Here is a 13,452-nt window from a genome sequence, read left to right as displayed (position 1 = left end):
TGCTAGAGGGGAGTGTTCTTTTGTTAAGGGCAGCAACTGATGAGAAGAAAATGTGCTCTAGTAATGAAACACAATCATTTGTATCACCCTACGCAGGAGAAAAACTGAGGTTAAACTAATGTTAATCTAATAAGCAGACAAAGATAATGAATTTCTGATGTTTATACAACCATTTTAGTTTATTTTTCCATTTCTATTTTTGGGGATTGTTAGGATTCTCCAGTGTTGTGAACTATTACATATTACAATGCTGCTTGTATTTAAACAGAAGATAATAAATTAGAGATATTGGCAAGTCTTACTTTAATTAAAGTTCTGCTTTACTTTGTCATTTGAATTCTTCATTATAGAAACACACTTTTCTGACCTTTCTTAAATATAGCATTATGAAAGATTCCTCCCTCCTTCCATAAGTATATTCTCAGCTTTAAGAACATGAATAGTCAATATGTCAATATGTGGTCTTAAAAAAACACATTAGCAGAATTGCTCTACTCTGGGTTACTACAGCACAGGTATGAACCAATTGTCCTCTATGGATTTACTCTTCTCAAGGATCCCCCTGGCTACAGGTGTTTCATATTAAGTCTACTGTTACCTGGAAACGTATTACAAAGTTATTCTAATGAACAACAAGGTGTAACCTCTGGCCATTAGAAGTGTTATTTTTGTTACGCTGTCTTCAGCTGTGGAGTGTTAATGTCCATTCTGGACAAATTTAATTATCCTTTCTTAGATTCAAAAATTTTTCTCCAGCAAACTTAATCTACTAGATTTTATGTAAAAAATAAACAATGTCATAAATGTGCCAGACATTTTATATATTGACTTATGAGAAGATCTAAGTAAAAGCTTAGGAGAAAATAAAAAAAACCACCACCTTAGAAAAATACTTAGAAAATATACTTCTTAGAAGAAATATTACAAATTACAACCTCTAATAATTTTAAATTGTATTAATTAAAAATAGCATGTGATACCTAGTTTTGTTAAAATAAATCCACTGAACCACTGGAGAAAAATTGTCTGATTGTAACCTTGAGGAAAATTATGCAAAATATGCATAATGATCTTTGCAAACATTAAATGTCAAGCTATGTTTTCACTGAAATTGGAATTTTTAAAATTCTGAATTAACAATTCATTTCAATTACTTAAGGAAAAAACCCATGGTTACCTTGATCCCCTTTTGGCATTAGCCCTTCTTGAAACAGAAGGTTTTACTAGATGACCTTCAGGGATCCTTTCTGACCAACATTTTAGGATTCTATGAGAATAACATCTTTATATGTAGCTGTATAAAATATGAAAATATATGAGAATTCTAGGTTAAAAATGAAGACAAATAGAATAAATGTGTAGAAATGCCTCTTCAAAAAATTGGTGTCTATTCCAGATTCCCCACAAATACTAACAGAGTTGATTTACCAGGTGTATAGACATTCTCAAAAGAGTGCTATTCCTGGAAATATTTATATACTATAGTGTCTTTGTGATACTACAGATTTTCTGTGTAGTTAGGATGAAAAATAGCTGTGGTATCTCAGATATTGCCTTGAAAAAGCTGTAGGTATCTTTTACTGTTTCATAAACAATTACAAGTGATCAGAATTATTGTGCAGTTTTTTCTGGGTGTATGCTTCCTGGAAGGCATGCAGGTGTGTGATATTGGTCTCTGCTACAGGAACTGAGCTGTATGAAAATGAAAGTATTATATAGCATATGGCCAGAACACATGTGGTGTGTTAATTACTAGCTTCTGTGAATTTCAACAGAATGAAGGTCAGAAGAAATTTTCTGAAAAGCATATAGACAAGGAGGAAGGAGATGCATGTATTTCTTATATCATTTCATTTGTTGCTGAAGTTATTAAAAATGAAGGAATGCTTTTAATAAGCACAGTTATATAAAGAAATGTAGTATGAAGATCTGTATTACAGTATGTGATGGGAATTCTGAAAACAATGCAGCAATTGGTGTAGCAATTTAGAATCTTAAAGGACTGTTTTTGTAAAGGCAGACTGGATTTTGGTAAGTGGTAGACAGTATTTACTGCAGGAACTTGGAGAACCCTTTGAACTTTCAAATACTCATATATTAAAGGTTTAAATTCAGTGTTAACATCCAATCTTCTAAATTATTCCTTTTTAAATAATTACAAATGCCTTAAAATTCCTTTGAAAACACTAGCAACCCTACTATACATTCTACTCAAACTTTTACCTGTAGTTTCATTAATTTAAAAGAGAAAGTTTATTTTGTTTGAGTAGGCAATTTATTTAATTTTCCACCTATTATCCTTAAAATAGTCACATCATGCCCTATGAAAGATCTCAAAGCCAGTGTCTAACTCTTGTGGGATAAGCATCCAGGTACAGTATCTCTGAATTCATTGACTATATCACAGGTCTTGTGATATTTACTACCTTATTTACAGCTCTTCCTCCAAGAATAAAATGCCATAGAAACCCTTAAGCCTCCACCTTCTTCACTAACTTCATGTCACCCTCTTTTTGCTCCTTCTCTTTCTTGCTTTACAATGCATAACATCCCTCATAGTTGCACAGATCTGACAACGTATACTTAAATGCTTCAGAACTAGAAGGTGAATTAACCCTAATATTTTAAATTATATATCTACAGCTAATCATAAAATTTTTGTAAACTGATTCACAGTTTATGATTGGTACAGCCCAAATACTGTAGACATAGTGTATATGCATGGCAGACATAGTATATATGTGTGCATTTTTACACAATGTCTTACAAAAGGTGGATTATATGTTCAGCCTTTCATCTACACCCTTCAAAATCTTGTTGTTTCAATGATTAGCATCTAGATTTGAAACAGGCTGCCATAATATCCAATGAACCTTTTAAATAAAGTAGATTATTTTTGAATTAAGGCAATATGGAGGGAAAAGATTGTTCTCCAAGGTGACATTTTACTGAATGAAACTTGCAAAATTCTCCTAGGGAGTAATCAAACATTGAAACGACAGGTCAGATATATAAGGTCAGGTGTGCTAAACAAATATTTTAAGATTAGCCTTTTACTGGCCTCAAAAAATCTCAAGTAGCAGTTTTACTTGAGGATGACAAAATAGATCATAGAATCTTAGAATGATTTGGGTTGAAGAGACCTTAAAGATCATCTAGTTCCAACCCCCCTGCTATGGACAGGGACACCTTCCACTAGATCAGGTTGCTCAAAGCCCCATCCAACCTGGCCTTGAACACTTCCAGGGAGAGGCCATGCACAGCTTCTCTGGGCAACCTGTTGCAGTGCCACACCACTCTCACAGGAAAGAACTTTTTTCTTACATCTAATCTAAATGTACCCTCTGTCAGTTTAAAGCAATTACCTGTCGTCCTATCTCTACACATTTTTCCTGTAGATCCCCTTTAAGTACTGGAAGGCTGATATAAGGTATCCCCAAAGTCTTCTCTAGGCAGAACAACCCCAACTCTCTCACCCTGTCCTCATAAGGGGGGCACTCCAGCCCCCTGATCATCTTCATGGCCCTCCTCTGGACCTGCTCAAGCAGGTCCATGTCCTTCTGACACTGGGGGCCCCAGAGTTGAACATAGTACTCCAGGTGGGATCTCATGAGAGCAGAGTAGCGGGGAAGAATCACCAGCTTTGACCTGCTGGCCACAAGGCTAGATACTTTAGGCTAAACTGTTCTTTAGAATAATTTTTTGCTGCATAAAACACATTGTCTAAAATGAACTTGGTTTTAAAATTATGCTGTTGTACAGAGAGTCTACTTGTGAGAAATACCAGGCAAATTTATTTGGCTTGGGAAGGCTAATGCACTTGTGTATAGGGTCTCCAATGCAGCCAGAATCACCATCTTGACTACAGGGAGATAAATTCCTAGAGAAACTCTGGCATTGTTCTTTTATGCCTTAAGGTGTCATATTGTCTTATTGTATCACTAACCTGGGTGCTGGGGCACCCAATGTATGCACAGAGAGATTGAGGAAATATATCTAATAAAGTGTTTATTTTAAGTGTCATAACCTCTTTAGCCTTTAAATTCAGTAAATCAATTCATTGCATATTTTTTAGGGCATTTTTTAGATCCTGCTTCCTTGTGCTATTGCTGGAGATATGTGAACTGGACACCCATCAGTTAAGTCTATAAATTGAGAGGTCTGAGTCTATCCTGAAGTGACTAAGAACAGGAATCTAAGAAGCCCTATATGTCATCAGAAAATTTTATAAACTCTTTAGTTTATAGAATACAGTCTAAGTATGGTTCAAATGTAGCCCCTCAAAATCAGTGCCTGAAATGCAAATAGGAACTGTGTTCCTATCAGCCACTTTTGGTCCTGCTTCATGTCAGATTCAATGTATGAATTTAAAATTTCTGCCATTTTCAGTTGGATAGGATTGTTCTTGCACTCTCTAAAAAGCTTTCTGTCCTATCATAGCAGGTGTATAAGTGGCTGGTGGGCTCATCTGACAGTTGTCTCAGTTTGCTAAGAAACAGGGACACACAGACTCAACTATCCAGCAATCCAGATGGGTCTTCTTGCAAGCTATTCTGTAAAAAGGTTATCAATTTATTCTGATGAACTTGTCATTATAAAACATGTTAGGGATTATTTTAATTGTTAAGAACCCTCTTGAGAGACTTTTTAGGAAGAATAGCAATGCTTGAGAATCTGTGGCAGGGATGAAATTGTGTGTGTGTGAAGAAACATCACACAGCCAGAGAGACACAGAGCTCATACAGCAGGTGAAGGCTTGCTGTGAAAATTTCAGAGGGCTTCAGAGGATATACCTGCAGTCTATTCAGAGCAGGAATTAGAAAACCAGAACTCATTCCCAAATGGAGGAACTTCTTCCAACTTGTTGAAGAGTTTGACAATGCTACCCACACCTGAGTGTCTGTCTGTTGATTTTGCTAAGAGTTGTAGAAGATTTTGTTTGTTGGGACTTTTGAGACTATGCAGTATAGCCTATTGAGGCTATATAATACAGCTAAAGCACCACAGTGATAAGCACTGTTATAGACTACATACCATTACTCTATTTCTTTCATACATTCAGAACAGATATCATTTTTACCGTCCTCATTAGACCTTTTCCATTGTTATAATAATAATAAAAAAACACCAAACAAACCATAACACACTGCTTTTGTTGGTACAAAGGTCTGCTACAATGATTAATTAAACAAAAGTGTTTTAGAAAAAAAAAATAAACAAAACCCAAAACATTTTGTGGAGGCAGTATTCTCACTTGACAGGATTACTTCTATGTTATTTTTTAACACTGATGGAAAAAATGCTGTTTCTATATCCTGAGTTCCAACTTTTTTGAAAGAGTCCAACATCATTAAGATTGTTTCTGATACGGATTCCATCACCTAAAATAATGGAATATTAAGTCGCTTGTCCCCATGCACTACTGCTTTGTGAACCAGTTAGAGGACTGTTTACATGTGAGATTATCAATATTTTGATAAACAGGCTATGTGTATAATATGATATATGATATTATACAAATATACTGTTTATATATGTTTACAATTCATATATATGTATATAATAGGATATGTATAGAGATAATATGATACATTGGGATATCAGTATAATATGTATAATTATAAAAGTATCAATATTTTGCTAAATAGAAGATTATCAATATTTGGAATTTTCAGAAATTCATTATGATTCAAATTTTTTAAAAATCGTGTGCTGATGTTACACCTGTGCTTACTCACGTGAGTTGTCCTACTGATTCCAGTGAAATTGCTTAATCAAAATAACTTATCTTATCCATAATCATTCAATGTAGTATACTCAATAGTATTGAGACTCAATAGTATTGAGAATGAAGGTGAAGATTTTTCATTTATGTGTATAGCTACATAATAGGCTTTTCAGAAGTCCTTTGGCACAAAACTACCAGCTATTCAAACTGAAACTAGACACTGTTTAGTTCTGAAAATCTAGAGCTACATATTTCAATATAAAAGTATGCTCTAAAATTTGATCCTTAATCTAGATGAAGAAGTCTTTTAAGGACAATGACAGATAGTCCTATTTTTTCCCGTCTGCCAGGAGCAAAGGTTTTACCACCCTTTGGGTAATAAAGACCCTTAAGAACGGGAAAATCCATTGTAACACATGTGTCCAGTTGACCCTTAGAAAGGACAATATTTTTTTGGTAACAGTCCTCAGTATAATAAACAAATTTGGAAATAAACGCTGAATGTTGAATTTCTTAAAGTGAAACACCAGGGCCTAAGCACTGGAGAAGACTATGTGACAATCTGAACATGAGATATAGATCCTTGACCTCTAACTCGTTTCAAGTCATCTTGCAAAGAAACACTGATTGCCACGATCTGTAAAGAAGTAGCTCTGACAGAGTTATTCAAAAGGGCTAATTTTAGATGTTTGGTTTCTATTTGGTCAGTTAAAAGAAATGTGAACATCAGAACTTGATTAGGAACTTAAGTTTAGATGTTTTAAGTCGTGACAGAAGTCTCTCCTTCTCCAGCCAGTATAATGAAAGTCTTGGTAAATTAATCCACTTAGTGGAAGACATCTTTTTTTGATATGCTCTCTCATTTCCTTTACAATAGTAGGGAGTTAATAACTCTTTACCTGAGTTGGATGAACAAAATTAGAATCTGTAGATATTCTCTCAAAGATGATACAACTTTAAAAACTTGGAAGAGATTAATGATGTAGGGCAGATCATGTGTACACTCTTTAAATAGATTTTTATCCTTCTTTATCTAAGCCACAGTCTAATGAGAAGTAAAAAAATCAACCATTTTAGCAAATTTACTTTGAAATTAGTTTTGTAATTAGTATTTACAAGTAAGTTTTTTGTAAGATTTTAAAGGTAATAACAAGAAGGAGTAGAAACACCAAGTGATCGCTGCAGATTATGATTACTGAAATGTGGAAATACTTTGTCAAATATTTGGAAGTTTAACTGCATAGAGGTTAGAGAATAACAGGAAGTACAAACATGTTGCTGAAAATGATCTGTGGGTTATAACAGATCACAAGCTGAAAAGGATCAACAAAATTAGATTACTGCAGAAATTATATACATGCAAGGCAAACATCATAATGAAACACATAAATATTGTATGCATTGTTTAAGTGACATATGAAGTAGTTAAATTCTGTTTGGCTTTAGTTAGGACTCAGATGCAATATTATGACCAGTTTGGGGCTTTGTGCTTCAAGAAGGATACAAACCAATTGGACTGTGTCCAAAAGAAAATAACAAGAATTGTTATAGGTCTTGAAAACATAACCTCTGAAGAAAAATTGAAGGAATTAGGCTTGTTTAGTCTAGAGCTGAGGAGACTGAAGGGAGCTATGACAGCAGGCTACAGAGAGGTAAAAATAGGAGATGGGAATAAACAATTTTCTATGCCCAGCATGAATAACAGCAATGTAAAACAGAATTATGTAAAGATAAGTCTAAACATTAGTAAAAATTTTCTAGCAGCAAAATTAATTGAGCTGTGTAATAATCTGTGAAAGAAGAGTCTTAAGCGGTGCTCCCTTATGTGGAAACAAATAGTAAAATCTCTTTGTGGAACGATACATGTATACTATATCTTTGAGTCAGGAAATGGATTGCATAGCTCCTTGTGATCCTCTCCAGCTTCATTGTTTATGATTTTATGATTACTTATTTTGCATTCTTTTTATTAGATATGATGTGGGACATATTGTAAACAATATATGTTAGATTACATGACAAAAGCTCATCTTCACATCCAGAAAGGAGCACAGAGGTAAAATGGCAGGTGGTGGACCCCAGGCCAGTCCCAGGAACCACCAGCCAGAGGTCCATCTCCACAAACCTAGACAAGCACAAGGTCCAAAGTCACATGGGAAACCAAATTAAAGACTCAGAGGAAGTGACACACTGTCTGGGTACCTCCCAGAGTTCTCCCAGGAGAGTCTCAGCCCTTGTGTTCTGGTGTGAAACCCCTCAAAATGAGTCAATGGTGGAGCACCTTTTGGACTGAAGGGGGTACTGCCTGGGGTGTGGGGACATGTTATGGCATGCAGGGGAATGTGGGATATTTAGGGGATGAACCAAAGGTGGGAAAAGGGATGGTTTTAGATGGTTTGGGGAGGAACAAGTGTGGGAAAATTGAAGAGTAAGGAGCCAAAAGGGGCCAGTCTTGTGTAAACAGTTGCTGGTGGGTATATATGTCTGGTCATTCCCTGTGCCTGATCACTGCAGTCTGTCCTATCTTCTTATTAAACCCCTTTCTAGCTCTTTTCCTGTGTGAGTGTTCTGTATTCAGTGTGTGCACATGTGTGTATGGGGGTCTGGGTGCAGCAGCTGGAGTCAGACCATGGGCTGGAGAGTCCATGTGCATGGGTGCAGGGACTGGAAAGACTGTACTTAGTGAAACTAAATGACAGTAAGTGGGGTGGGACCATCGGTAATGGGGGCCTGTGTCTCTGTGCTGCTAACAAGTGGAAAAAGTGTGTGTCTGAGTGCATGGTGACTAGTGAAGGTCAAGCTGGACTAGCCAACGACTAGGTGAAGTGGCCTGTGAACTAGTGTGTGTGTGTGTTTCAAAGGTCAAGACTATGGGAAGAGCTGGCTGTGGGGAACATGGGAGTGCCAGACAGCTCTGTGTGTGTGTGTGCGTGCACGTGCACATTTGAGAACACAATGGTCTGTACGAGCAATTGGTGTGAAGCTTTGGACTCAGGGGTTTATATGGCTGAGTACCAAGGGATGGGGAGACTGGGATCCTGAGTCAGCTCCTGTGCTCTGAGTGAGCCCAGCTGCTGCAGGAATCCACCTTGTATATATGTATATATAAGCATGTATGTATCTGTCCTTACTAGTGGACCTTCATCTTGGTCAGTCAGAGGGGGGAGCAGAATGAGGCTGTTGTTTCTGTTTGTGTTCATGCGAGTGTTGAGTATGTCTGTGATCTGTGTGGCTGGCCATGTATTTATCCATGTATGTGGTGTGTACGTCTGTTTTGTGTGCGTGTGCCTACAAGGAATGCATTGTCAACCTTGCTATTGGTTGGAGCTGGCGGCATGGAGTTGCGACACCCTCACCTTCATCAGGTTACTGCATTTGACATCAACCACCAACAGTCTTATTTCAGTTTACAGAGCTCCAACTGTGCTTCTGTTACTTGATTATGTGTGCTTTCTTGTCTACTGTGTTGATTAAAAGCAAATAGATCTTCACTGTACTAAGGTTTCTAAATACCCGAGTCAACTCCAGTGCTTCTTTCCTCCTGGCTATCTCTAGCATATTTGTTTTTCACACATTCCCTGATGTAACTTCTTGACAACAGTGATGCTCTGTTGAGCCCCCTGCAAGGAGGCTGACAATTCAGATTTCTGTTGCCTTCAGTACGTGCTCTTACACAGTCCCAACTTTATAGGTGCTTTGAGATTGTTTGGAGGAATGAGTCACAGCAGAAAACAGACAGAACTGTTCCACAGGTATGATTCTAAAAATAAGTTATGTCAGTAATGAAGGAATTAGTAACCTTTTTTGATAAAATTTGTAAACTTGTCCCAGTTTTCTCACAGCTGTTAAGCACTTTTTAAATTTATTGCCCCGGAAAATATTCAAGCTTAGTCTCAAGGTGAAAATTCCAGAATCACAGGTTAGTCCTTTAATTTTACCTCTCCGTCTATGAAAGCATTCTGACCATTTCCTCAGAAGTCATTTTATGTGTTTCTTTTTGTGAAACATTTCTTCTATTTTTCTGTATTTGGGAATTCCTCACACCCTGAAGTTAAGATTTTTGAAGAAAAAATGTGGAACCAACTGCTTTTTACAGGTTTTGGTTAGGTCACTGCTGCAAAATGTTTCCACCTGAATAAATGATCATTAATATATGGCTGATTTTTGTACATAGTCTGATGCAGAAATTATATGTTTTTGTTAATAAACTACAACAGATAGGCCAAGTCACACTGGGTCCCTTTAGTTCTGTCTCTAATACTGTTCAATAGTGTTTAATGCAGGCTTAATACATGACTGCCCCAGCATACTTAGCCAGACTGCAGCAATTTGTGTCTTATGGATATCCAATGCCAAAAGCTGTGCCTTTGATTTAAATAGCCCATGTCAGATATTCATCCCCTGAATTTGCTGAGCCATTTTCCAGGTAAGTGACTCTTCACCATCTACCATGTCCTAGTGAGTGGTTCCTCAACCTCAACCTCACTGAGAACTGTGTGAAGAAATACATTCTTCTCTTTGTCTTGAAAGTCACCTTCCAGCTTCATTTGGTGCCCTTTACTGTTTTTATGGAAGTGACAGTATAATAATTGTTTCCTATTCACCTTCTCCATGTCACTCATGACTCTATAGGACTTTACATTATCCCTTGTCAGTCACCTTTTCTGTGAGCTGAAGTGGCTTAGTCACATTTTCCTCATATGAGAGCTATTCCTTTCTTCATATTATCCTTGTTGTCTTTGTTGCACCCTTCCTAATTCTGTTATATCATTTGTGAGGTGAATTAAATGGATTCTGCATAAGCACGAGATGCGGGCATACCGTGGTTACATACAGTGGATTCCACCTATGCAGAAACAGTGCATAATATAACTTGGTTCCATAATTTCATAATTTTAATGAGAATCTTTAAATCATACTAACCTTAATTCATCACAGGTGCATATTCTGAAACACAGAAACAATACTGACTTTTTTTTCTTGAATAAGTGGAAACTAGTTGGTAGGAGTTTGACTTTTTTTCACTGAAGTAGAGTGTATCTTCATGTTGCTCTACATTTTCAAAGTACTGCATGATGGTCAAAAATGAAACAGTCTCAGTACAAAGACCTGACAGTTGGAGACTCTCCTCTCACTCCCTTTGCCCTCAGAGGTTTACTTATATTTTGCTATTATAAACACTTTTCTGAAGACTGAATACTTTGAAATGGAAGGAAGGCCTAACTTTACATCAGACATACTTTTCCTGTGCTTTGAAGATATAAAGTGCTGCATATGTGTGTATTCTTATTTATAGTTTATCTTGGATGTTTGCTTCAAACCCTCTTTGCCTCTTTCCTCACAGTCACTTCACTTCAACCTCACTTTAGCTGCCACCAATATATCCCTTCTTCCTATCTTATCCCTCTTCCACTGCTTCCACCACCCACCTTGTCCCTCTCCTCATCTTCCAACATCACAAATCAACAAAGAAAAAGAAAAGAAAAAAGAAAGGAACTAATATGACAGCTGCAAAACATTAATGATCTCTGTATTTTATGTTATTTCTCTTGCCTCTTAACTCTTTGTTTGACTTATCTATTTATAAACTGTTTAGGGTAAAGACTACATTTTATTCTTTGTTGGCAAGGTTGGTGGCATAGCCCCTCTTTGGAGTGCAATGCCTAAGCTTTTCTGTAATTCTCAGTGTTTATAAAGGTAACTAAGAATCTCTGCAAATGGAAATGTTAATTCTTATTTCCATGCTCACTCTAAGTCATCGAGGGCAACCCTAAGTGTCAATATAAAGGTCTGGAGCAGTCAGTGTATCTGCAGTGTTTGGGATTAAAAAATTGAAGTTATTCCAGGAAATTAATAGGGATTTGGAATGGGTAAATGACTTAGAAATTCACTGCTATTTTACTGTGTAGGATGGTGATATTTTTGTTTTACTACTGGCACATTTGGCCCTGAAACTTATTTTCTGTAGTGATGGGCTAGCCAGGTGTGGGCTTACTAGGAGGAGGCAGAAGATGGGAAAGGCTAGCTGTCCTGCAGGCTGCAATTCAGATCAGGGCTTCCTCATTCAGAATGAGCTTTTGGCCCTGTAATACAGTTGTGTGTACTGGCAGCCCCAGCCAGACAGTATGCAGGTGTGCCCTCCCCACAGAAATGTGTTCCCTCTGACCTGTCCTGTCTGACCTCTAGAAATCCATGCATTTGAAGGCATCACTTTCCATAGATATCTCACTGAAGCAGGAATGTGACAAGGGTTACTCATCCAAATCATGTCATGGATCAAAATTGTCTGAACATCATACAAAATCTGTTGCTTTTCGTGCCCCCTATCATAAGCTTCTACAGTTTGCGCTGCTGATACATATATATACATATACACATGTGTACATGTACATATAACCATAGAAACATAGAATCATTTGTGTTGGAAAAGACCCTTAAGATTGAGTCCAATTTTTAGCCTAACACTGCCAAGTCCACCACTAAAACATGTCCCAAAGAGCCACATCTACACGTCTTTTAAATACCTCCAGGGATGGTGACTCAACTTCCCTGGTCAGCCTGTTCCAACGTTTGACAACCCTTTTGGTGGAGAAATTTTTCCTAATATCAAATCTAAACCTTCCCTGGTGCAACTTGAGGACATTTCCTTTTGTCATATCGCTTGTTGCTTGGGAAAAGAGACCGACACCCACCTCACTACAACCTCCTTTGAGGTAGTTGTAGAGAGCGAGAAGGTCTCCCCTGGTCTCCTTTTCTCCAGGCTAAACAACCCCAGTTCCCTCAGCTGCTCCTCATAAGACTTGTGCTCAAGACCCTTTACCAGCTTTGTTGCCCTTCTTTGGACACACTCCAGCACCTCAATGTCTTTCTTGTAGTGAGGGGCCCAAAACTGAACACATCATTCAAGGTGCGGCCTCACCAGTGCTGAGGACAGGGGGAAAATCACTTCTCTAGTGTTGCTGGCCACACTATTTCTGATACAAGTCAGGATGCCATTGGCCTCCATGGCCACCTGGGCACACTGCTGTCTCATATTCAGCTGGCTGTTGACCAATACCCCCAGGTTTTTTTCCACCGGGCAGTTTTCCAGTCACTCTTCCCCAAGTCTGTAGTATTGCATGTGTTTGTTGTGACCCGGGTGCGGGACCCAGCACTTAGCCTTGTTGAACCACATAGAATTGGCCTCGGCCCATCGATCCAGCCTGTCCAGATCCATCTGTAGAGTGTTTCTACCCTCAAGCAGACCAAGACTCCCGCCCAACTTTGTGTTGTCTTCACACTTACTGTGGGTGCACTTGATCCCCTTGCACAGATCATTGATAAAGATATTAAACAGAACTGTCCTCAATAATGAGCTCCGGGGATCACCTCTTGTGCCTTGCTGCTGACTGGACTTAACTCCATTCACCAAAAGTCTTTGGGCCTGGCCATCCAGCTAGTTTTTAATCTAGTGAAGAGTATACCTGTCCAAGCCATGAGCAGCCAATTTCTTCAGGAGAATACTGTGGGAAATGGTGTCAAAGGCTTTACCAAAGTCTAGGTAGACAACATCTACAGCTTTTCCCTCATTAGCTAAGTGGGTCAGCTTGTCATAGAAGGAGGTCAAGTTAGTCAAGCAGGATCTGCCTTTCATAAACCCATGCTGACTGGGCCTGATTGCCTCGTTGTCCTGTATGTGTTGCGTGATGGCACTCAAGTGATCTGCTCCATAACCTTCCCTGGCA

This window comes from Strix uralensis, chromosome 2 (genome assembly GCF_047716275.1).
Source record: "Strix uralensis isolate ZFMK-TIS-50842 chromosome 2, bStrUra1, whole genome shotgun sequence".
NCBI lineage: Eukaryota > Metazoa > Chordata > Aves > Strigiformes > Strigidae > Strix > Strix uralensis.
Note: the sequence above shows the minus strand (reverse complement) of the source record.